Source organism: Platichthys flesus, chromosome 18 (genome assembly GCF_949316205.1).
Source record: "Platichthys flesus chromosome 18, fPlaFle2.1, whole genome shotgun sequence".
NCBI lineage: Eukaryota > Metazoa > Chordata > Actinopteri > Pleuronectiformes > Pleuronectidae > Platichthys > Platichthys flesus.
The window spans coordinates 16,266,573-16,287,208 of record NC_084962.1 but is presented as its reverse complement, the minus strand read 5'-3'; the positions used below and the strand labels follow the sequence as shown (position 1 = coordinate 16,287,208).

Here is a 20,636-nt window from a genome sequence, read left to right as displayed (position 1 = left end):
TAAACATTTAAACTTATTTTAAAGTCTGTTTACTGCTCTGTTGTATTCATTCATTCACTCAACAAATCAGTGTAATGTGTAATTTACCCACGACTGTAAATTACATTTTTGATTCATGTTCCAAAGGCAAGTATGAGTGTAAATAGATGCAATGTGTGACATCTATGACTGCCTGAGGTTAATTCCCCTGATAGCTGCTCATCACACAAGTTCAAAATGAAGCAGGAAATCAATTAGAAATTGAGAAATGTCCTCAAGAGCAGGGAGACACATTCTACATGTTTGATATTTACATTTCCTTTTGGCTCATGTTTCTGTTTCCTGTCTCCTGCTCTCTGATTCAATCATGTGTGTCAGTTCTTACCCTTTGTATCTCTGGGTTTAGGCCCATTAGTCAGAGGCTTCACGTCTACAAGGGGTTTTGAGGACATCAGCTACACAATGACACCACACGTGACATGTGGCATTGATTTTCTCAGCTGACCTCCATGCTCAGGTTTTTTGTGTAACCTTATTTATGGATTTTTTTAAGATGACAGAACGTACATCAAAAACATGTTTTTAAAGAAGATCCAACTTGTCTCTGCTCTTTATGCCAACCGGACTGATTGACACTGATTGTCAGATCTACTCATTTAGCGTCGATAAAAACCTCTGAACTCCTCTGTCACTCAAGAAGCACTCTTATGTAAAGTCCAGCTGTCAAACCTCTGCCTGATTAACTTATCTTGAGTTCACTTGTTTTGTAATCCTGATCCTTTCACAGACTTCTGTGAGGAGGTGAAAGGTCACTGAAGAGCGTTAAGATACCAGTGCTGAGACACCGCTTTTTAATCAAGACAAAGAAAAAGAAGACAATACAGAGAACTGCCCCCCCCCCCCCCGTGAGTTATATACTGTGTATAACTGTATGTTAGGAAATAGACATAGATTATTTTTACGTTGTCACATAATGGAAATACTCAAATACAGATGACTTGAATTTGTGTTTAAGTGCAGTACTTGAGTGGATGTACTTAGTTACATTCCAGCAGGGTCTCTACTATGTACAATATGCTGTGAGGGGCCTTGATCATAGGAGACACGTTTTATTTTTCACAGCATTAAAAGCTCAGATATAACTGAAGACACTATGTTTAAGGTTTTCCACAAATTCATAGTCGGTAGATGTCATATAAAATATAAAACAGTTCTATTACTGATGTGGTTGTCCAGATAAAACAGCCTGAAAGAAATACAGTACGTGCATGAGGGCGATAACGCACTGAAGCAGCAGGTCATATGATTCATATTGTTAATGGTCAAAGGTTGTGTCAAGTTTCTGTAAGAGGACTTCATGTACTTGTACATGTTTAAAATGACAAAACAGTGTAACTTTAAAGGTGAAAACTTAAAATAAAACACTGAAGAGAGCATTTTTTTTCCTTTTGGATTTTTTAAGCCGTGTCTTTCGACGTGAAATCCCAACTTGGTCAAACTAAAAGAATTACTCGAAAAAGATGTTTAGAAAGAAATCTAAATTACCCACAAAGTATATCGAACCCATTTGAGCACAACAAGCAACCAAAGTTAGTGATTGAGGATATATTAGCTATTGATGGCATTTATCTGATTGCAAAATGTGTTTTTTAAATAAAGTTACGTAGGATTTTCTTAAATAATACAACTTAAATGAATCAGGTTTCTATTAACAAAGACTTCAGGATCACTCTCTGACAGATTCTGAAAAACAAAGCAAGGCCAGAGGAGGTGATTGATCCTAATCGCACAGACCACCCCCACCCTGTGCTGACGGAGTCACTCAGTCCTGGTTTGTGAAATGTTTTTACCTTTGGCCTGCCACAAGGACTGCTCAGACTTTGGAACCAGGTCGACACATTTCCAAGTCCTGTTGATCACACACTCTTAAGATTGGAGAACTATAAAAGCCAAAAGCCAAGAGCTCAAGGAGTAGTCTTCACTGAAAGAGGAAGACTCTCACTTCCTGAAGGCATCGGGAGCTTTTCTATGCCCATCATGGAGGGTACCAAGCTTTGCCTTTTGCTTCTGCTGGGAACATACACACTAGCCCGTAAGTACTGTCTTTGTATTTTCAAGGTTGTAGGATTTAAGGAATTAGTTTTATATATAGACTTCAAATGTTTGATATTTTTTGTTTGTGACAAACGAATATTTTCTGTACTGTTAATCAGCATATGTGGATCTCAACATACTATTTACTATTCAAGTAGAGGATCGTTATTTATCTATTTTACTCTATTTTGCTATCATTATGTCAAGCACGTATGTTTTCCTTCTTTTACAGAGCAAGATGTGACGGAACAATCTCCAGTGTGTCAATGTGAGTTGATTGTTTCATGTCAAATTACTTAACTCGTGAAATCTGCTGTTTTTACATTTCATTTCAAATTTTAAAAGTTATATAAAGGTTTTTTTTTTAATTAGTGTTCTTAAACTATATCCAGAAAACATTTCTATTACAATTGTCTGACTCATTTTTCAAATTCACTTTTTAGTGGCCAAAAGATTCAAGAACTTCCGGTCGTTTAAGTACGACTATGAAGCTGAGACCATTAACGGCGTGAATGGAGCTACTGACAATAAGAGCGGCTCCAAAGTCTCCTGCATGGTACGTCTCCCTGCCCTGATCAAAATTGGAAAATAAACTTTATATTTGTTTTAGATAGTAAAACTCTTGTACTAACAATTAATTTTTTTATTTGCCGTAAAGGTTGAGATTGACGTGCCCCAGACCTGTAGCTTCATCCTGCGCACCACAGAGTGCTCTCTGAGCGAGATCTCTCATGTCGACGAGCAGGGACACGCAGTCTACACACCCACTGCTGGAAATGAGGCCTTCAAGGCTGCCATGGCCTTGTAAGAAAGATTTATTCATCCTCTGTGTTATTTGTCCAAAAAGCAAGAACAATTATTAAGGATGTAAAGAGCGAAAGGGCAGGTCATAAATGCTCTTTCCACGTCGACAGGAACTCCTTGAAGCTCAAAGTCGAAGGCCTGACTAATGTTCATCTCTACGCTGAGGACAACGAGGCTGTCCACATCCTGAACATCAAGAGGGGAATCGTCTCTGCTCTGCTCGTGCCCGTGATGGAGGAGGAGAAGAACAAGGAAATGGTAACTTCCCCCTGTTCGTCTGTTCTGTTGCCTTGTCATGGTTACCAACGGGTCAGGCCTGAATCCCTGAGGAATCTGTTTGTGTAGAAGAGTCATGCATAGATAAAAAAAGTTGCACAATGAGTAGATAAGCTGCTCCAGTCACAGGTGATAAATACACTCCTGTAACATCATGTTCCCACATAGACAACCCTCAGAGCAGGTCAAAGTCCTAGATAACTTTATCTTGTTAATGGCATCACCTGCTCTCACCATGGGGGGTAATCGGTCAGATCGATTGATAATCAGAGTCAGGGCAAAACAGGACAAGAGCCGTGTTTACCACTCATGCTCCCGTGACTGTGTGTTTTTTTTGTTTCAGTATTAGTAACAACCTCTCCTCGTTTTCAGCCCACCGTGCACGGAGTGTGCTCCACTGACTTCACCGTCAACGCAAGGGAGGACATCGCCACTGATGTGACCGTCACCCGGGATCTTTCCCAGTGCGACGAGTTCATCGCTCGCCGGCAGGACACAAGTCCCCTGGCCCTCATCTCTGGCATGGTAACCACCGAACGCCACCATCATCACAGACCGTTATAGTTCTTAAGAGTTGAAGGATCAGTCGAAGGAGCTATATATTCACTAACTGTTGGAGAAACAGAAAATACATAAATGAATGAAAGATATCCATTATATTAAACTAGAATGTCGAGTAGAGTAAAAAATAAACGAAATTCTGGATTCATCCCTTCATTAACATCCACACGTCTCACTCAGTCCCCATCCCTCCACTAAGTTTGATGGAAATTAGTGTTGTAGTTTTTAAATAATCCTGCTAACAAATAAACCAGACAACAAACAATCACAGGTGCCTCGTACGTACACATTTAGACTTCATAGTTTTTTAATCAAACCTCTAAAATGATGACGTTTTCTCCTACTCTTTAATAAAAAACATGCTGTCTCCCTCCAATCAGAACTTGCCTATGTCCAAGATGATTTCCAGCACCCAGACCTGCAACTACAAGTTTGATAACCAGAAGAAGCACATGACCAGTGGCACATGCACAGAGAAGCATCTCTTCCTGCCGATGTCCCACCAGTAAGTTCAAACAGCACGAAGAACGTGCTAAATAATAAACCATTTCTAGATTGGCCAAAGGGCAATAACTACATGTTGTATATTTGATCTGTGTTTTTTTTTTATTATTTAAATTTAAAATAAATGTAAGTATTTTTGTCCAGACAGTTTCTACAAATGTAGATCATCAGATCTTGTGAAATAAGATAATTTTTGCATTTAGTAATTCTGGGTTTATTCTGTCTCCAATAAACAGAAATGAATATGGAATTTCTGCTTCGGTGAAGCAGACCTTGACTCTGAGGGAAACTTCCAAGATCAATGACAGAATCTTTGAAGCCAGTGAGTGGTTTAGTTTTTATAACATGTTCTAGAACATCACAATGTGTCAAATGTGTCCCCGTTCTACATTATTTTCTCACTGTTTACACTGTAATTCTCTACAGACCAGGGCAACATCCAGTCCTTGCCCATGGATGTTTCTGATGAGAAGTCCACCATCCAGACCAAAGAGGCTGCCTTGGCCACATTCCAGCAGCTGAGCACCCTGTCCCAGACCACTCAGGGCGAGGAGCGCGCCGGCCTTTTCCGCAAACTGGTGTCTCAGTTCCGAGGCCTGAATGCTGAGGTCCTGGGATCTGCTGCCATTGAGATGATGGACATGTCCATGCCGCTGACATTCCAAGCTCTGGTCCAGTGTGGTACCCCAGAGTGCACCAGTGCCATCCTGAAGGGTCTCAGGACCTTTGACGAAGGTGCTCTCGAGGTTGACGCTTCTGTCTACGCCCTGGGGATGCTGGCTAATCCCTCCCACCTCTTGGTTAAGGACATGCTGGCAATGGCTCAGTACAAGAATAGCAAACCAATCATGTATGCTCTGAGCAATGTCGCCAGGAAGTAAGTAAACCCACATCCTATCATCTTTTAAATGTTTTTTTTGTTCATCTGAGGCAAGTCGTTGAATTACAGCGACTCACTGTATCTGATGTGTAACTTTGTCACTAGACTGTACCAGAGAGAGGGAGTCACCCCCGAGATCGTCGCTGTCTCTGAGTTTCTGGCTTCTCTTCTGGGCCCCGACTGCGCTGGAGAGAAAGAACTGACCTTCCTGACCTTGAGGGTAGGAAACTTGTTGTGATCTCTCAAAATACAACAATTTTAGTTGGGATTTCCCATTCCATGCATTTTTCTAAATGTGCGCACTCTTCAATTCAGGTTGTTGGTAACATGGGAGCAGCATTGGAGGATGCTGATGCCACAATCAAGAACACCCTGCTCAAGTGCATGAGACAGCCTGCCACCACTCTGTCTGTGCAGCTGGCCGCAATCCAGGCTTTCAGACGCATGTCTGTGACAGATGAGGTAGATAATACAACGACCCCTATCGGAAGAATATCGCAGATTCCATTATTTTTAAAGTATAACGTTTCCTGAATTGAGGTGACAAACATGTTACTCTTGTCTCTGTATCCAGATCCGCTCTAACCTCCAGAGGGTTTGCCAGTACCCCAAGGGTGCTGTGCAGAAGCGCCTGGCAGCATACCTGGTTCTGATGAGGAAACCCCAGCCCAGTGACATTGAAATGTTGAAGAAGCTGATCAAGCAGGAGCAGAACGTGCAGGTCAAGTCCTTTGTGACCTCCCACGTCTACAACATCATTACCTCCTCTGATCCACAGACCCAGAAGTAAGATTGGGGAACCTTTAAACTGACAGGACTTATTTTGTGTAAATACTATCCTGATTTAACAAACCCAAGTATTTATATTCAGCTGATTGTTTTACCATCTCTTTTTTAATCTCAGGCTCGGTAAGACCATCATTGATGCCCTGGAGGACACTGATGTTGTTACACACAACGATTACACCACAAAGTCTCGCAGCTACAAGCTGGATGTGGCCCAAGATGATGACATGAAGGCCGCCATTCAGGGCAACATTATCTTTGATCCCAGTAACCAGCTGCCCAGGGAGATGCTGCTGGAGACCACTCTGAACGCTTTTGGTTTCAACCTGGACATTTGGGAGGTAAAATACTCAATTATCAGTCATTTGTTGCTGCGTCACATTGTAGTGCTACAGTTACTAGAACACAAGTCGTGAAAATGCTATATAATAACAGTAAAAAAACAACAATTATGTTTTTCTTCATATTATCATTATTTGCTGTAATGGATTCTCTCTAGGAAATGTTGGGTTTAACTCGTTAAATCCACTGTTTTCAATCTAGTTATTTAATTGTTTCACTTTGCATTGTAGATTGGCATGGAGGGAAAAGGCTTCGAGCCGACCATTGATGCTCTCTTTGGAAAGAACGGTTTCTTCCCTGACACTTTGTCGAAGACTCTGTACTGGGCCGAAGACATGATGTCACCAAACATCAAGGAAGTTCTGGAGAAATGGGTTGCTCCCCTCAAAACAGAAGGACAGAAGGTAAATCTCGTGTGGGAATATTTCTGTTAAACACCCTTAAGTCAAAGTTTGTATCTCATTTCCACTAGTACCGACACAACTAATGCTATGGAACTTTTTCCTCAGGTCCCTGAAAACCTTGTGAAAGAAATTGTTCGCAACTTCAACAAGCTGGTGAAAGATCTGCAGAACCAAGAGTCTCCAGAGGCCATGGCCTACCTGAAGATCATGGGAGCTGAGCTTGGTTTCATCAAGGCCAGCGACTTGAAGTTTATTGCTGAAAATGCAGTGATGTATACAGATATTTTCGCCAGGATCCTGCCTGCACAGGTACTGATCTTTACTCCAGTTATCCATTTACAATGCCGCCTATCCAACAATCTGCAACTCTTTTTCTGCCCATCAACAAGAGATCATTAAAAATAACTTATTATCTCCATCAGGCTTTGTCTAAAATGATGTCCAGAACTGACAACGAGATCTTTGCCCACTACATCTTCATGGACAACAAATTCATGATGTCAACTGCAGCTGGTTTGCCTCTGACATTCGCTATGACCGGCACCTTCACTCCTGGTGCAAAGGGAGGCCTTCGCCTTGCTCCAAACATGGTACTATTTTTTTAATGATATTAATACCAAAAATCAAATATGAATAGTAATACAATTAGCTCAGTTTTTCGGTTGTAGTAAGGGTTGCATGATGGTGTTGTTTGATATTTTGTTATGCCTCTACCGCCAATTTAATTTAACTCTGCTTTTGTTCACAGAAGGAGCTGCTGTTCATGCCCTCCGTTGGAGTTGAGTTCATGACTCAGATGGGAGTCCATGTCCCTGAATTTTCTGTGTCCGCTGTTGAGATGCAAACCAACATGTACCATGAGAGCACGCTCAATGCTAAGATTAGCATGGAGAAGGGCCAGGTCAGGCTTTCCATCCCCGCCCCACAGGGCACCACAAAGCTCTTCAGAGTCCAGTAAGAAATAACATAAAACACATTCATATACAATTTTTAGATATAATATGTTCATTTTTGTTGTGTTTTTGTATATATATATATATGGTTGTTTTCTGCTTTGTGTACCTGCTATTGAATTTACGCAGATGTGCTAAGAACCTAGAATAATTTGTTTGTCTGCAGCCACATTCAGAGCTTCTAGCATAAATGTTAGCAAGTGCAAGTGGTACTATAAATTACATAAAAGAAGTTATTAGAAAATAGATACTAATTTTACTTTTCTTTCTTCTAAATAGCAATAAAGTGCTGATTGTTGGTGCCGGTGAGGCTACAATGATCCCACACACCCTGAGTGATGAAAAATGCAGCCCTCTCTTCACTGGGCTCAGCTACTGCACCGAAACAGCTCGTGGTCTCGCTGGCACGGCCGATGCCCCTTACTTCCCCCTGAATGGAGAGACTATGTAAGTTTGGAGAATGTGTGATTATTTTGACAGTCTTATCACAGATTGCAGCATGCCACATGATTATTATTCATGAGTCTCATGCAATTGGTGCCTTAGCCCTGGGAAACGATTCAGTGTGATAAAGAATCTTGAGCTGACAAATATATGGGTTGAATAAAGGTCTGATTTGCCAACACAGCTCCGCTTTACATTAAGAAGTAATATGTTTTATATCTATGGAGTAGGGGAGGCATTAGATATATATTAGTTGGATTTGTACGTATCCATACTGCTTAGTTAAAGTATTCAAATGATATTTATATTGTGTAAGAAATGCTTTTTTATGTTTTTCTTCATTAAGATTTTTCATGAACACTCATCAATGAGACTTGACTTTTCCTTCTAGGTTTAATGTGGACATCAAGCCCACTAAAGAGGTCTCTGAGTACACAGCCACCATCGCCTACAATCTCCTCAGTGAAGGAGAAGATGGCCACCAGAAGGTTGATTCATTGAAGATGACCCTAAGAGCTGAAGGTATGATCATCATACTTAGATAAAACTTTACACATCTGATGTTTTTTCTATTAGTCATAACCCTCTACAGACTGCATGTCTAAGTAATCAAGTTAAACTTTAAATTACTCTTTCACCTCAGGTGATCAGCCGACCGAGGCCACAGCCACCATGAAATACAACAGGGACAGGAACGTCTTTACCACTGAAGTCCAGATACCCGACTTTGATGTTGAAGCTGGTGTTAAGGTTAGCATGGCCGACAGCAGTGCCGAAGGCAAATCCATGATCCTCGAGATCTCCAACAAGAACGTGCCCCAGCTCTCTCTGATTGGTCGTGCCAAGTGAGTAAACCCAAGTTTGATACTTGCTTAAATATTCCACGGCATTTATTTAATTACAGGCACTGACTGAATCATGTTTTTTTTTGTATTCAGGCTTCAGGCCGTGACTGATGGCATGCTGCAGGTTCAACTCATAGTCCCCTCACTCAAGGCTGATGCTGCCATCACTGCAACAATGAGCAACACTGACAAGCTCACCTTAGAGATCAAGAGTGATGTCAAGCTTCCAGAGACCTCCTCCATTCAGGCAGTTGTATTCAAATATGGTACGTTTTTCTACAAAATACTAGAATGGACTGATCATTTCAGGTATTTGTCCAAATACTGTAGAAAATACAAAAGTCTAACCCTAAATTCTTTGTATCTCAGGTGAAGACCATGCTGAAGTCCAGCTGCTGTCCAACGTCAATGCTGATACTAAGATCCTGGTGCCTTACACTGAGGCCCTCCAGGCCTGGCTCAGGCAGTTTGCTGATGACGTCATGGAGCAGCAGGTTGTCAAGACTGACATGAGACTGGGTCACATCTTAAACAAGGCAGTTGAGGTGAACAGAATATAATAATTTCAACTATTCTATTTTATCTTTATTTGCTTTTAGTTTCTTCTTCCCAGACGAAATTATAATAAATGTGGTGTTTCCTTCATCAGGCCGGCAACATCTGGATGGACAAGATCCAGACTGATGTTCCCTATGTTGAGACTCTGAGGAACAGAATTGCAGATGTTGAAATGCCTGCCATGCCTGAAAACCTCTTCATGAACCTGTAAGTGTAACACATATTCAAATATATGAATTAGTATAAACATATTGATTATAAGAAAACTGAATTTTTTCCTGATTACTTTAATTCAAATAAGAACAAATGTCTCTTTTAAATTAAACAAATATTCTGTTTTCATCCTTCCACCAGGGACGGCACACTCAGATACCAGTTTAACCAGGACCGTATGACCATCACTATCCCTCTGCCTTTGGGAGGTAAATCATCTGAGGAGCTAAGGATACCTGCAAGGCTCACCTCCCCTCACATCTCTTTGCCTCAGGTGGGCATGAATATTGTCCCAAAGGAGATCCAAATCCCCATCTTTACCATTCCTTCTGAATATGATCTCTCCATGCCTCTGATGGGAATGGTGGAAGTGTCTGCCAAACTCCACAGTAACTATTACAACTGGGAAGCCACAGTCTCTGCTGGAAACAAAACTGTTGAGTCTCCCAGCTACCTGGCCCAGTTCAGCATCATGGCTGAAAGTCCAGTCAAACTTCTCTCCTTCTCAACTGAGGGTAATTTGATCTTTATTCTTTACACATTACAGTTTTATTTTTAACAAACCTAAAATAACAAAAAAGTTTATACTAATTACTATCTCTACTGATTTGTTTGTTTTTAAGGAGCTGCAAAAATCACAGATACGGAAGAGAAAACTATGAAATTGACCGTTGATGGCTCCCTGAAGCACATGATCGTGGACACAGGTTTTAATCTGCTGGAGACCATTGCTGTCACAGACAATGTACTAACAACAGGAAGATACAACATCTATGCTGTCTCCCCTCTGGGTCTAGACACTTCTCTGACTGTTACCACACAGTTCACTGTCGACGCAAACATTCTCTCTGGAGACATTAACACAGACGGAAGTGTGACCATTGGACCCATGACTGCTACCACCACCTATTTGCACACCTTCTCTGTTGAGCCAATGAAGAAAGAAGCAAGGTTGGAGAGTACACTGAGAGTGAACTCTGAAATCCTGAAGGTTGTTAACAAGGTCAAGGCATCTTATGCAAATGAGGAACTTCTGATTGAGTCAAACACCAACATGAACAGCAACCCAATCAAGCACACTACCAAAATGAGCCTTAGCTACAAGGATGTCCAGCTTACCATCCAGTCTGACTCTGTGACCAAGGCTGATGACAGAATGGTTCGTAGCCAGATGGAGTTCTCTTCCATCGAAGGACAGGCCACTCTCAGGATTGAGAACCAAGCTGATGATACAGTGAACCGTGCCTACTCCCTGATCACTGCGTCCATCAACCCCTCAGGTTTGGAGGTAAACACAGATGCCTCCATGAACATCTTTTCAAGCCTCGCCTCTCACAAGGCAACCTTGACCATGAACACGAATGGCCTGACAACCAGTTGTACAACCACTGCCCAGTATAGCCCAATGACCTTTGAGAATATTTTCCATGCTGGAATCGATACCTCCGGTGCTACCATGTCTCTGACCACAAAGGGAGCCATTCAAGACAATAAAGCCGAGCTCAATGTTGAGGGTAAGCTTGCAAGCACAGAAGCCTATTTCAACAGCATCCTTAAGGGTAGCCTCTATGACGTCAACGCCAGGAACTTAGTGAACCTTAGAGTGAATGAAGATGGCCTGGTTGTCTCCAACAACATGCAAGGATCTTTCAACGAAATGAGGACTGAAAATACCCACACACTGTCCCTGGCGCTGAAATCTTTTAGCCTTCACTCTAAGACTGACAACGTTCTTGATGAGAGGAACTCCTACATGCACAACATCATAGTCAACATGGTGCCTTACACTGCTTCAGTTACTGTAAAGAATGACCTGAAGATCATGGAGATTAACTTTGTGAATGATGCCCAGTTCAAGGCACAGCCCTACAACATGGAGCTTACTGGAACAACGATGGGAGTTTTCTCAGAGGAAGAGCTCAAGCACACGTATGAAATCAAGTTTATTGACATGGTCCTGTCTACAAAGTGCAATACAAATGGTAAACTCCTGGGATCTCACATGACACATACCACTGATATGGAGATTGCTGGTCTGACCATGAAGTTCAACGATGTTGCAAACTTAAACTCACCATATCTTCGTCTGGACAGCACAGTCAAAACTGTTGCAGCACCCTTCACTCTGACCATCGATGCCCTTCTCAACTCAGATGGTGCAATGTATCTGAATGGACAACAGAGCGGCGAGCTGAACAGCAAATTCCTCCTGAAAGCAGAACCTCTTCTGTTCACACATTCATTTGAGTGCAGAGCTTCAACCACCCATGAACTGGAAGGCACATCACCTATCAAGACCAACATGGAGAACAAGTTCAACAGCATGATTAGCTTGCAAGAGCAGAGTGTCACACTGAAGATGAAATCCAAAGTAAACGAGCACACTTTCGATGAAGAAATTAGCGCTTATAATAATGCAGAGAAAATGGGTATTGAGATGGCAGGAGCAATGTCAACCTCCCTCTTTACCGAGGCCAGTGAAGATTATTCCATCTCTGGATTTGTGAAATATGACAAGAACAGCGACAGCCACTTTGTCCAGATCCCATTCGTTGAGCACCTGCCTGCAGTCATTGAAAACGTAAAGATCACGATGATGAGGATGATGGAAAACAGCATTGAGATGCTGAAGGAAATCAACAACAAGTTGGAAATCAGTCTCAAGTTTCAGAACAAAGTGGCGGAACTTAAGGAGGTCATCGACAACTTTGACTACAAACTCTTTGTCAAGGACCTGAGACAGTTTATTAACTCAATGGAAAATGTCTTGAACAACCTGACAACCAAGTTCCCAACTGACAAAGTCATGAATGTGCTGAAATCCATCAAGGAAACTTTCATGGCTTTCATCAAGAAACATGACATTGCAAACAAGTTCAATGTTGTTTATTCTAAAATTGAAGAAATCCTCTCCAAATACGAGGTTGAGAAGATGATTGAAGCCATCATGGATGAGGTAGTTAAAACTATGAAGCAGTATCAGGTGAGGGAGAAGATTCAGTCGGCATTTGCTGCTCTCAGATCAATTGACTTCCAGCCTTTGCTCAAAAAAGCTCTGGCACCTGTTCAGCAGCTTGTGAATGAAATTTATTCCTTCGACTTAAAACAATTGATTGAAGACGTGAAGGATTATTTCATGACAATGGTCCAGAATATCAGATCTTTTGATTATGACACATTCACTATGGAGCTGAAAGAGAAGGTGACAGATATGACCAAAATTCCCTGTTTTGGAAAGCTCTACGGAGAGTTCAGGGTGACATCTCCTCATTACAATCTCAGGACCACTGCTCATCTGGAGAATACCACAACTGCATCAGTCACACCAGAGTTCAAAATGAACCTTAACTCACAGGCTACATCTACTTTGAAAATCCTTGACTTCACCACCGATGCCAGTGCACACGTTGCCCTGCCCAAGATGAGTCGTGTGTCCGTTTCTGAGAACATCAATGTTGACCAGTCATGTTTCACACTTGACCACAAGGGAACGTTCACTCTCTATGGCCTGTCAGCTCAGGCTTCTGCTGATACTACTGCAAAGGTCACAACTGAGCTTTATGCTGCAGAGCTTGCCAACAAAGCCTTTTTGGCCATGGAAAATGGATTTACCGCCACTGCAGAGACTAACTACAAACAAAACCTCAACATGCCACCCCTTAAAATCTTCACGGAAGCACAGATAAATCAAAAGACCCTTTTCCAGCTTGAGGATGGCACTGCGCGTCTGACCCTCAACAATTCTGCTCATGAAAAATATGCAGTTCAGGACATCTCAAACGAGGGATCCCACAAGAGTTACATGGAAGTGGTCATGGATCTCCATACAGCCAAGGTAATTTTCGACGGTGAAACAGGATGCGGCGAATACAAGATGAATCAAAATGTGGTTGCTGATATGTGCATCTTCAGATACCTAATTATCAGTGGCAAGGTTGAGACAGAGACACCTTTCATGAAGGGAAGTGTTGCAGATGTCAAGTTCCAGGCCAAGGTTGAAGACATGAAAATTGATTTCACTGCCTCTCACAGCGCAGAGCTGACCGGAGGAATTGAGGGACCTCTCTCAAGCACTGCCGTGGCTTCCATCACACCTAAAGAGCTTATGTTTGACACCAAGAACAGGGGAAACACCAAGCTTGCCCTTCCATTCCTGCTGTCTGGAAAGGTAGATCTCCAGAATGACATCGCTCTTACCCTTAACTCTGAAGTTCAGCAAGCTAGCTGGACAGGCCTCGCTAGATTCAACCAGTACAAATACTCCCATTCCTTCACCATAGATAATGATGAGAAGGAAATAAGCATTGTTTCCCAGATTAATGGAGAAGCTAATCTTGATGCATTGAAACAAACCATCACAATTCCTGCAATGACCGTGCCATTCGTTGGTATTGGGACACCAAGACTGGAGGACGTCTCACTGTGGGAAGATACTCTCCTGAGTGACCTCCTACTCACAACTCAGCAGACATTGGACATGAACGCCAAGCTGACCTACAAGAAAAACCCTGAGGTGATTACCATTGACATTAATTTAGATCCACTCATCAATGTCATTAATACCAACGTCAAGACTCTGCACAAGAAAGCACTCATCGGCAAGGACAAGGCTGCTGCCATGCTCGCTACATCTTACAACAAGGCAAAGGCAGAGTATGAAAAATACAGCATTGAGTTTCCCAAAACCATTACAGTGCCCGCCTACAAGGTTCCAGTGATGAATGTCGAGGTGTCAACATTTACCATTCCCCTGCCTGACCTCACTCTCATCACAATGCCTGCCCTGCATGTTCCATCGGCCCTGAGCAAGCTGACTCTTCCCAAAATCACCCTGCCCAAAATTCAGAGCATCAAGATCCCAGTACTGGGTGATCTGACCTATGAGGGTTCAGTGAAAACAGCAATGATCACACTCAAAACTGATGCTAGCATCCTCAACCAGGACAACATCATCATCAAACTTGACGCCTCTTCAGCCTCTGAATTTGAGCTTCTGACCGGAAAGATTCACGGCAACGTCAACGTAATCACAGCTGGTGAATTCAAAATAGCCTCTGTCCTCTCTGTGAAACATCCAATGGTAGAGGGAACCCATGACAGTGCCATCATCTTAAGCTATGAAAATGTCCATACCTCCATCACCAATTCGGCAAAGGTCAATCTACCTGACAGAACGATGGAAATCCACCAAGATATTACAGGAAATTCAGAGGAAGGCCTGGTTGTTTCTATGTCCACTCCATCCGCGGGACTCATTGCAGTTCAGATGCAGACTAAATCCCCAGCACAAGTCAAAGCAAGACTCTATGGTCGCTACCCGGTAAGAGAACTTTTGACTACTTAATGCTTATTAATTAAATATTATTGTGATTTAAATGAAAAAAGTGTGTGTTTGTTTTTGTAATAATGTATTTTTTTGTCTTATGTTTTTCCTACAGTCTGAGCCAACAACAGACATTGATATCCTGAGTCTGAAGATGTCTGTGATGAACTCTGAGAAACTGAACATTCAGACAACCTGGAATATGGAGATGCCATATGATATGATGTTAGAAGTGAAGAACCAGGTACCCAGAGCGGTGGAACTGGTGTCAAAACCTGCTTATTACACATATAGAGAAATCAACAGAAATGCTGGAAGGCTTGTGGAATCCATTGAAAGGGCTAGCAAGAGGGGCAGAGTGATGTTCAAGAGGGCTGTTGACAAACTCGCAACAGTAAATCCTTCTGCTGTTATGACAGATGTCACAGATACAACTATTATGATCCTCAGAAATAACCAACAGAGAGTTGAAGCTATTCTTGATGCTATTGTTAATTTCTTGAGAGAGACCAAGTTCCAGGTCTATGGATATGAGCAGAGACTGTCTGGGCTAGAGATCTACCAGAAACTTAACGCTTTTGTTGCCGATGTATCTGAGGAAGCTGTTCAAAAGATTCCACAGTATTTTTCCCACATCTTTGGATCAGTCCTTGATTTTATCAGAGCCATTGAATTCACCCTCCCTGGCTCTAACCACATTGTGAGTGGAGGAGAAATTCTTGATGATTTGTCTGTAGCTATGAGGACCACCCAGGATAGAGTTATTGTCACTGTGAGGAAACTAGGAAATATCCAAGTGGAAGACATCCAAGAGAAATTTTCCTTATTCTTGCAATTTACCACTGAACAAAGTGAAAGGTTTCTCCACACCCTGAAATCTCAGAACATAGAAAAGATATCTGCCTTTGTTGCTGATGTGTACAACGATGCCATCAACTCCCCTGTCGTAGCCGATGTTGCCAGACAGATTGAAGAGTACACCAGAATTGTTCTGGAATATCTGAAAACTGTGAGAGCTAAAATCCAAAAAATTGTGTCTGACATGTCTACTGAACAGCTTGAAATTGACCTCCAGTCCTGGATTGACTCAGTGGTAAAACACATGAATGCTTTCCACAACAATGTTGTTGACGTTATGAAGGAGAAAAGCAAAAGTGTTGAACCATATGTGAGAGTAAGCGACAGACAGCTGGATATTGACATTCCTTTACCATTTGTCGCCAAATCCAACTAACTGGCTGCGGCAAAGAACGCTTAATGCAGTATTTGTGTTGATTATATCTGTTGTGTAACCATCACGACAACAGTGACTCTGTTCTACCAAAAATATACACAATATATATGCTAACAAGTGTCTCTCTACTTTTGTGTCAAATTATTAATTTAGTTTGTTCCCGTTTCACAGTAGTTTACCATTTATTGTTACCCTACTGATTTCTTTGTGTCTTGTACTATTTAAAAAACCTTATGTGGGCTTCAATAAAGTCTTCTTACATATAATTTATGTCTCGGATCCTATCTTTTTGGAAGAGTGTCTGCAAAGCTGATGTGATTTTTAATGGTTTCCTTCATGATGAGTTTTCATGCATTAAGGAGCAGTTTCCTTTGGTTTTCCAAAAACTCAAAAATAAATAGTTACTCATTACAATAACACTGTCACAATTGGTCCCTCGTACAAACATCCTTTGTATCCTTAGCAGGTATAAATTTAGCAGAGACACAAATAGCCTCTGTGACTCAAATGCTCTCTGAACATAAAACAATGCAAATGAGAAGAATGAATAAAGACTCTGTTTGACACAAAAAAAAGCCAAGCCCAGACATTTTCCAGCTCTGCAATATGATGCCAAGGGGAAAAAAGTATTCAGATATTTTCCTTGAGTAAAAAAGGCAAAAAAAAGTATTATTACTCAGTACGTGTTGAACAAATACTTATGTACTTAGCATAGCTACCAGAGAATTGTAGAAAGTATAAAAAGTATAGATATGTATATAATAAGTATAACAAATGAAAAGGGTTTGGGATGGCATTAAGAAAATGAATTATAGCTACACAACAGCACAATATCAACTGGTGTCCAGTGAGAGAAAATATGCCAAAATAATTGAACATCTGAGCTGGTGACACATTGATTTTTTTTTTATTGAGTTCCAAGAAAAGTACTGCTTGCTCCCTTACATTCTGCATTTATTTTTCCTTACAAAGATTTCCATTGTTTGACATCCACTGTTCAAACCTTTAAGATTATTACATGGAGGTGGTCATGCATTGGTTAAGTCCCTCAAAACGCTTCTTTATTTTCCTTCTGCGTGATTCCATTGTTCGGAGAAGATGAAAACTGCCCTGTCTGGCCATCAGTGAATAATAACCCCACAACATTGGAAATCAGAGGCACATGAGGGGGGCCAGTGTGGGAAAAATTAACCAATCCAGCACAATGCATTCCTGCTCTGTAAGTCAGCAAAAAACCCAGCAACAGCAGGCAGCGAGGAATGTGACTTTTACACCATCGTAACTCTGGTTGGATTTGTTAAAGATTCTCTCCTTCACACTCTGATTTATCCTTGCTATTATTGGACCACAGAAAATGACACATTAGAGTGAAACTGAGCTTTTTGTCTTCGAATAGCATTAAAAGAGGAGCTCACGTTGTACATCCACCAGGGTTCTGCCCTGCATTGTCAGTGTAGCAACAGCCTCTGTAATTGATGTTCATAGCTGTCATTTGACCAAGCACTCCCACCATAGCCTAAGAGGACAGTTACACAACGCTTTATGAAGACACAGATCGAACGTGAACAGAATTTATTTCGCAAGAATGGAAACTTAGCGGACGTGCAGTTGATTTCGGTTGCCGACCTCAAAGCTCCGTCAAAGTTCCTGAACACACACACACATCTGAGGTACATTCAAAGTCGTACAGGTCGACATTAAGTCGGAATCTTGTGTGTGCGTCTCAACAAGACATATTTCAGTTTGACAGCTGTAAACAAACTTTCTACAGCCTCAACAGTTAGTTTTACTACTTTACATTTAGTTTCAGTCTGTGTTTCAGTCCTAGGGATACCCTTTTTTTTTTAAAGTTTGTGTCATTATATTTATATAAGACTGTGGTTATTATAACATACGATTAATTTCCACTTGAAATGTTTTATTGCCGCATAATGGTTTAATCGCATATGGGAGTGTGCTACTGGCTCTTGGAGCTCACATGTAGCCCACTCTCCTTTTCATGACATTTACTAAGACAACATGTTTCTATGGGCAAAGCACTCACATGTTAAACCATCTCACATGCTCAACCTTGTGATGGAAATATCCCTCATACCAATGTAGAAAATGACAGAGTCTTAGGAGCTTTGATTCTGGATTCCAAGAGTTCACACATGTACTGTGATACTTCATTATTTGGTTCAGTTTAGCTGCAAGAAAAAAAAACACATTCTCCTTCTTGCTGTAGCTTTATCTTACACAGTTGTAATAATCCATGTTCAAAAGAAGCATCTACTTCATCAATTTCCTGCCCAAACAAGTCAGAGTAGTCAAGGCCAGGCATAAAGTTGAGGGTGGAAGAATGCTTCGTGAGGAGAAACACAAGGTTAACTGTTTGCCTGCCCACTTTGCGTTAACAAAAACACACTGGACAAGATGTGAAGCCCTTTTCGAGACTGGTCGATGTGTAGTTTACTCCATCAGTGGTGAAATGTGCCCTGTTGCATAAAACATATCAAACTTAATAATACTGTGTTGTCAAAAACATGCATTGTTTGGATGTCGATCCAATTGACAGACCTGAGACAGCTGATGTCTTAGACCGTAAACTAATGGCATAAAACACACAAAGAAGCTATACAGAACACTGTGGGTCTCCGTACACAGACGTGGAGGCTTTATAAAACTCTCTGTAAATTGCCTACGTTTACAGGTGCTGTGCAATCTCCCAAATTGAATACAGTATTTTTCTTTTCTTTTTTTACAACACACATGGACATAAATAACGAGTGCAATTTATTTCTGCTTTGCCAATTACAAAGTAAATCCGTGGCAGTGAGGCAGTGGCCTATAAAAACAGTTTGAAGCACAAAGAAAGTGTGAAATGTTCCTGTTCACACAGCAGACACATGGTGGCGGAGTGTGTCCTTTTTTTACCCCTCCACAAGTCAGACTGGGATCATGTGACCCACAAAGAACATACTGTGACCAGTGCTTTTCTCTCACACACACACAAACACATAGACACACACTGATCACAGATCACCATCGAGTTTGTTCGAAAACAACTTGTGTGCAGTCATTCAGCCAAGGTCGCCGGCTAACATGGGAGTATCCACACCGTGGTCACTGCCCGTCCGTGTCCAGAAAACACATCCCAGAGGTGCCAACGTCCTTCTGCGCATTCGTGGTTCTCCAGACAGAGGAAGTGGATTCACATCAACACGCAGCATTTAAGACAACCACCCTGCTGTGTGGTTCGTTTCTGTAAGGCCGCCCGTGTGGCGCTCTCGAACACTTCCCAGATCCCCTCCTTGGTTTTGGCCGAGCTCTCCATATAGTCATATGCGCCAATGCGCATGGCCATGGCGCGGCCATCCTCCGATTTCACGGGCTCCAACTTCAGCCGGGACAGCTCGTTCTTTACGTTCTCGTCGTTGCGCAGGTCCTTCTTGTTGGCCACTAGGATAATAGGCACATTCGGACAAAAGTGTTTGACTTCGGGGACCCACTTTTCGGGGATGTTTTCCAGCGAGTCCGGGCTGTCCACGGAGAAGCACATGAGGATGACGTCTGTGTCAGGGTAGGAGAGGGGGCGCAGCCGGTCGTAGTCCTCCTGCCCGGCGGTGTCCCACAGAGCCAGCTGGACCTGCTTGTTGTCCACTTCTATGTCCGCCACATATGTCTCAAACACCGTGGGGACGTACACCTCTGGAAACTCGTCCTTGCTGAATACGATCAGGAGACACGTCTTCCCGCAGGCGCCGTCCCCCACCACGACAAGTTTTTTGCGTATGTCTGCCATCCCTGCCATTGTTTCCCTAGCTGTGGCTCGACCGTACCATCCACCCTCTTCACGTCCACTCCCTCCACTTGGGATTCTCTCCACATGTGACTGCGCCGACTTGTCTTTCCTGAATTCACAGACTTTTACCAGTCGCCTCCTCTTTATAAAGCGCAGGCTGGTTTTCCTAAATATAGCAACCCAATCGGAAATGGGGAGGTGAGATCACTGTGCGTATTGGAGGAGGTGATTGGATCTCATCGCTTTTTCCTTGTGTAGAGGAGGGTCGCGGACCACGAGGGCCCACCCGACCCAGGATCAGCCCAAACGGTTATCATGACCATACAGTCTATGATCTTGACGAATTACTAAAGCGGCTTGTATTATATCATTGAATTTATATTAATTGACATCCCTCATCGAAAATAATACATCGACCACTAACACTTTTGTCTCCAAATCCACATTGTCCCTGTTATTAAATTGGCCGGTTTCCAATACACATCAATTCAAACACCACGCGGCAGCAATGAGAGTGAGCGTCAAACATTTGTGATCCGGTGCTGATTTGTATTATTTTGAATGATAGGTTAACAAGCAGATTGAAATGGACATTTAATTAAAAAAGTGCGTTAAAGACGTGTATTCTACAAAAGAACAACAAAAAAAGACG

General features: G+C 42.1%; 1 pseudogene; it reads left to right on the top strand.

The window, feature by feature from the left end:
* Positions 1 to 1,843: 1,843 nt before the first annotated feature.
* Positions 1,844 to 20,636, top strand: part of LOC133973934 (apolipoprotein B-100-like) — a 36,267-nt pseudogene continuing 17,474 nt past the window's right edge.